The sequence below is a fragment of the Bos taurus genome, chromosome 21 (assembly GCF_002263795.3).
Source record: "Bos taurus isolate L1 Dominette 01449 registration number 42190680 breed Hereford chromosome 21, ARS-UCD2.0, whole genome shotgun sequence".
Taxonomy (NCBI): domain Eukaryota; kingdom Metazoa; phylum Chordata; class Mammalia; order Artiodactyla; family Bovidae; genus Bos; species Bos taurus.
This window is the reverse complement of record NC_037348.1, coordinates 13,071,281-13,077,149: the sequence shown is the minus strand read 5'-3', so window position 1 is coordinate 13,077,149 and position 5,869 is coordinate 13,071,281. Positions and strand designations below refer to the sequence as shown.

Sequence of the window (5,869 nt, the reverse complement as noted above, 5' to 3'; positions counted from 1 at the left end):
TAGATAAACAGATAGATTCATGCATGCATGCTAACTTGCTTCAGTCATGTGTGATTCTTTGTGACCCTATAGCCTGTGGCCTGCTGGGCTCCTCTGTCCATGGGATTCTTCAGGCAAGAATACTGGAGTGGGTTGCCATGCCCTCCTCCAGCGGATGAGAGTTTTTATTCAAAATCTGTTCCTGGGACTTCCCTGGTGGTCCAAGGGTTAAGAAGTTGCCTTCCAATGCAGGAAATACGGGTTCTATATCTGGTCAGGGAAGATTCCGCATGCCGTGAGCAACTAAGCCCATAGGCACAACCACTGGAGCCTGCGTGCCCTAGGGCCCATACTCCACAACCAGAGAAGCTGCCACAACGAGAAGCCCACACACTGCACCTGGAGGGCAGCCCTCACTCGCAGCAACTGGAGAAAACCTGCGTGCTGGAACGAAGACCCAGCACAGTCATAAATAAATACACATTAAAAAAAAAAAAAAAGCTGTTCTTGAATAGCATTACTATTCCTGTTTGCCTCTGTATGGATCCCAGACCCCTTTGAACGTTGTCATAGATACCATCAAGAACAACGGCCCAGAATGGACATACATGGTGAGCCAAGCCATCAGAGACTGGGAATCCAATAAAGCTCACTCCTGTCTGGACATGCCGTGCATTACACCTGAACCATGAGTTATGGCAGTGAATCTGAACCACTTCACCTAAAATTAGTTTAAGCAAGAAAATCTTGCATCCCTGTTTCTGTAAACAAGTGTGTGTGACAGAGGCTAATTATGGACTGACGATTGGACGCAGATCCTTGATTGAATCAGAGAAGGAAGACAGTAGTTTCTTCATGAGCTAACTCCTCCAGAATTTCTTTTTTCTGAGTGAAGCCGATTATTGAGAGTGGGTGACAGCTGGGCTGTCTGCTTCTCTAAACCTCAAAACATGAGGGTCACGTTGAAGATTTGGGTGAATGACAGCTCTGAGAAAGGGAAGACCTGTGTGCTAGAACCTTGGGTTTCTGGAGTGTGGGGGCAGCTTGGAGAGGCATCTAGGCCCCATGTGAGACTTTCCAGGACCCAGCCTGAGACCCAATGCCTTCATCTTCAGACATGACGATGTGTGTGTTCAGTCATGTCCGAATGTTTGTGACCCCATGGACTGTAACCCACCAGGCTCCTCTGTCCCTGTAATTCTCCAGGCAAGAATACTGGAGTGTGTTGCCATTTCCTCCTCCAGAGGATCTTCCAACCCAGGGATCAAACCCACATCTCTTGAGTCTCCTGCATTGGCAGGCATATTCTTTACCACTGTGCCACCTGGGAAGCCCTCTGTCTTCAGAATCTGGATCCTAATCCTGAAGAATGTGTGCTGATCAGGACCTGGGGAATATTCTCTGTACTGTTTACATGTAAGCAACCGTGCTTTGAGTGTTCAGTTCATCCCCAAAAGGTGCGAGTGAACACATGTGGTAGAGAGAGAGAGAGAGAGAGAGAGAGAGAGAGAGAGATTTCCTCTTATTATCTCTATTGCATATAACATTTGCAAGTTTATAAGCCACAAACACAGCTTACATGTATTTCTTAGTCTATTAGATTACAATTCAGCTCTCCTCCCATAAAGATACAGTGAGAAAAAAACAAAGTTAAACAAATACAGGCATTTCTCCTAAATTCTCATGGGTTGTAGAATCCACCAGTTTTCATTACAGTATTGCCATTATATACACAGAGGCTCCTGCATTTGGCTTATTGAGGAAACGACCTGCTGCCCAGGAGGTAAAGGCAAAGATAATCGTGGTTTTAGGTTCTAGTCCTACAGCCATGGGCTTCCCCAGTGACTCAGCAGGTAAGAATCCACCTGCAATGCAGGAGACCCAACAGACGCAGGTTCAATCCTTGGATCAGGAAGATCTGCTGGAATAGGAAATGGGAACCCACTCCAGTATTCTTGCTCGGAAAATTCCATGAACAGGGGAGCCTGGCTGGCTACAGTCCATGGGGTCACAAAGAGTCAGGCAAGACCCAGCACACAGCTCTCTTACAGTCTTATCCAATAGCCTCTTACCTGTTGGAGTCTATCCAGTGATGTTCTGGTAAAGGTTTAATAACCAGTTCTCTTAAAAAATATACACATATATGTATGCACATAAGTTTATTATGAATTTTACCTATATGAATGATATATAACAACATATGTATAATATATAACATACAAAATTGTTGTTGTTCAGTTGCTCAGTTGTGTTTGACTCTTTCCAACTCCATGGATTGCAGCACAGTTGCAAAATACTCTGTTACAAATTTCATATTGCCAATTGATTCTCATAGAATACTTTTGTTGATATTTTCCTGAATCTAACATATCCATAACCAGCCTGTAACTGCAGTAGAGATGATTGAATGTAGTTTCAACATGAATGCTGGTAGATGCTTTCTTTTCTTTTAGCAGGAAATATGAAGGTGAAATAACCAAGATATGTATGGAAATTCCACTTATTCCTTCTCTTCCTGAATCAGACAATAGTCTTCAAATAGTAGAAAGAATATTGTCTTAATTACTTGTGCAATTCACAAGGTAACAGATAAAGAAAAATTTAACACATTTTAAATTTAATCTGCACTGGTTCCAAATAGGAAAAGGAGTTTGTCAAGGCTGTATATTGTCACCCTGTTTATTTAACTTATATGCAGAGTACATCATGAGAAACGCTGGACTGGAAGAAGCACAAGCCGGAATCAAGATTGCCGGGAGAAATATCAATAACCTCAGATATGCAGATGACACCATCTTTATGGCAGAAAGTGAAGAGGAACTCAAAAGCCTCTTGATGAAAGTGAAAGTGGAGAGTGAAAAAGTTGACTTAACATTCAGAAAACGAAGATCATGGCATCCGGTCCCACCACTTCATGGGAAATAGATGGGGAAACAGTGGAAACAATGTCAGACTTTATTTTTCTGGGCTCCAAAATCACTGCAGATGGTGACTGCAGCCATGAAATTAAAATACACTTACTCCTTGGAAGGAAAGTTATGACCAACCTAGATAGCATAATCAAAAGCAGAGACATTACTTTGCCAACTAAGGTTCGTCTAGTCAAGGCTATGGTTTTTCCTGTGGTCATGTATGGATGTGAGAGTTGGACTGTGAAGAAGGCTGAGTGCTGAAGAATTGATGCTTTTGAACTGTGGTGTTGGAGAAGACTCTTGAGAGTTCCTTGGACTGCAAGGAGATCCAACCAGTTCATTCTGAAGGAGATCAGCCCTGGGATTTCTTTGGAAGGAATGATGCTAAAGCTGAAACTCCAGTACTTTGGCCACCTCATGTGAAGAGTTGACTCATTGGAAAAGACTCTGATGCTGGGAGGGATTGGGGGCAGGAGGAGAAGGGGACAGCAAAGGATGAGATGGCTGGATGGCACCACTGACTCGATGGACATGGGTCAGGGTGAACTCCGGGAGTTGGTGATGGACAGGGAGGCCTGACGTGCTGCGATTCATGGGGTCGCAAAGAGTTGGACACAACTGAATGACTGATCTGATCTGATAAATACTTTTCCCACTGTGTATCACTTTCTTTTTTTTTTAATGATTAATTGATTTATTTAAACAATAGTACATATAGACATCATTGTCAGACTTAATATGAGATGTTAAATGTTTGATCCAATTTTCCTTCCTGGATAAGTTTTTCTTTCCTATCTCTGTCAGTTTTGAAAACATAACACCAGAAGATGAGGGGCCCAATTCCAAACAGAGCCCCTAAGAGGGAGATCTTGGTATTGGGTCTGAAATTGGGATAGATATTTGCTGATCTTGCATAGGTCCAACGAACCAAGGCAGGATCTTCGATAACCCCTCGGCAACTAGGGTCGTAGTGCTGAAGCTGGTATTCCCGTTTAAGCCGGGATCTTATGGCCAATCGCTTGGCTTGTGCTTTCCGAGTTTCAGAAGATATGTCGTATTCAGCTGGGTCGAGGGTAGTAGGTAGGCTGGCCAAGCGCGATGCCTTACACTTGGGGAATGACATCTTGACGACCTGGCACAAAACCGCGCTTGCCACAATCACTTTCTTAAGTCTAGAAAACCAGCAAAATAATAAACAAGTCAGCTCGGTGTGCCATGACGACCTGGAGAGGCGGGATGGGAGAGGGAGGCTCAAAGAGGGAGGGGATATATGCATCCATCTAGCCAATTCATGTTGCTGTATGGAAGAAACTAACACAACATTGTAAGGTAATTGTAGCCCAATTTAAAAACTTTTCATAAAAGATAAGAAGTCAAATTCATGAAAGACACGCCTGCCTGGCCCCAGTGTATCTAATTCCATGTACTTTGTGTATTTTTAGCTTTTCCTGATGTCAGTGGTGTACATGTTCCCAGTACAGCTGATTTCAAACCACGAATCTGAAATCTTCAGAACTAGAATTGGGAAGAGAGGCAAAGGAGCTCACCATTCATTCCAGAAAAGACAGACACAAATGATTTTCACGGTATAAAAGTAGTAAACATCACATAGAAATTAGCAAATGAGCTTTCAATATTTATTACCTTTAAGATAATTCATTTGATTGCAATTTATATATTTTCTTGTTTAATCATGACTGTGTTTAACAACGAGCACACAAAATTCCTGAAAATGAGGTCTCTCCCTGTCTGCCACTTTCCTCTAAAATGTTAGCCCTTTGATGACAGTTTTTGGGTTTTTTGTGTGTGTATGTCTTTATTTTATTTTTTTTTTCAGTTCCTCTGTCTCTTCTTTCCTCATCAAGGGTCATTTCAGTCGACTGTTTTTGTTGTTATTGTCGCTCTGGGCTTATTTTTTAATTCTTTCACCCTTCACTTGAAACAGTTGGGATTTTAGCCATCTTTTCTCTTGTCCTTTTTTATTTTGAGCATTCCCTTGAAGTGAAAAGAGCAAGTCGCTTGATAGTATGTGACTCTTTGGGACCCCATGGATTGTAGCCCACCAAGCTCCTCTGTCCATGGAATTCTCTGGGCAAGATCCCCCAAGGGATCTTCCCGACCCAGGGATTCAATCCGGGTCTCCTGTATGGCAGGCAGATTCTTTACCATCTGAGCTTCCAGGGACGCCCTCATTACTCCCTTGGCCTCCTCCAATAATAACTAAACATGATGAGGGTCTGGGGGTTGGGAATTATTATTGGATATGGTTTGGCTGAAAATTAAACCTATGAAGCTTCTTATATTGATGAGGAAAGAGTGTCAGAAAGATCAGAGTAACAGTGAAGTCCCAGGCGACTTGTGTGGTCCCTCACCTCCCCTCGTCTGGAAAACCAAGTAGATCTAAGCTTCCTGAAGTCTCAATTTAAGGCTCACACCCACCCGTCGCCTTCTGCACGCCACCTGGCACAGTGCTGGGCCCATCTTTCACTTTTAACACGTGTGGTTGGTTACCTTCTGCTCCAGGAGGGCAATTTTCAGCCTTTCCTATCTAAACCCCCCTGCTGGTTTTGACTGGCTCAGCTTGATCCTTCCTCACTTCCACAGATGTGTTTTGGGACCTATTTGAATGGCTTGTCAGACTCTTCCTGCCAGATTTCAACTGCCTAAGCTGGAAGGGACAGTTCCAGACCTCCTGTTTATGATTCCCAACTCTGCTGACTTTGGCCGCAGATGGTGGAATCTGCGCTCGGCTGGAAAGTCGATTGGACGGACCGCCTCTCCCGTCCTGTCAACTTTGACCTCGAGGAGTGTGTGTCCTGGCACGACAGATGAAGTTCCATTTTAAAACTCCAATTCAGGACACCCTGCAGTTTCTACTGGAGAATTTAGGGAGTTTACAGGCTAAGATCAGGTATTCCAGGACGGTACCTTGTAAATCCAGGAAATAAAAAGTAACCCGGAGTGCTGCATGCTGAACC

General features: G+C 43.6%; 1 pseudogene; it reads right to left on the bottom strand.

The window, feature by feature from the left end:
* Window positions 1-3,582: 3,582 nt before the first annotated feature.
* Window positions 3,583-4,014, bottom strand: LOC617694 (NADH:ubiquinone oxidoreductase subunit B4 pseudogene; annotated as a pseudogene).
* Window positions 4,015-5,869: the final 1,855 nt, after the last annotated feature.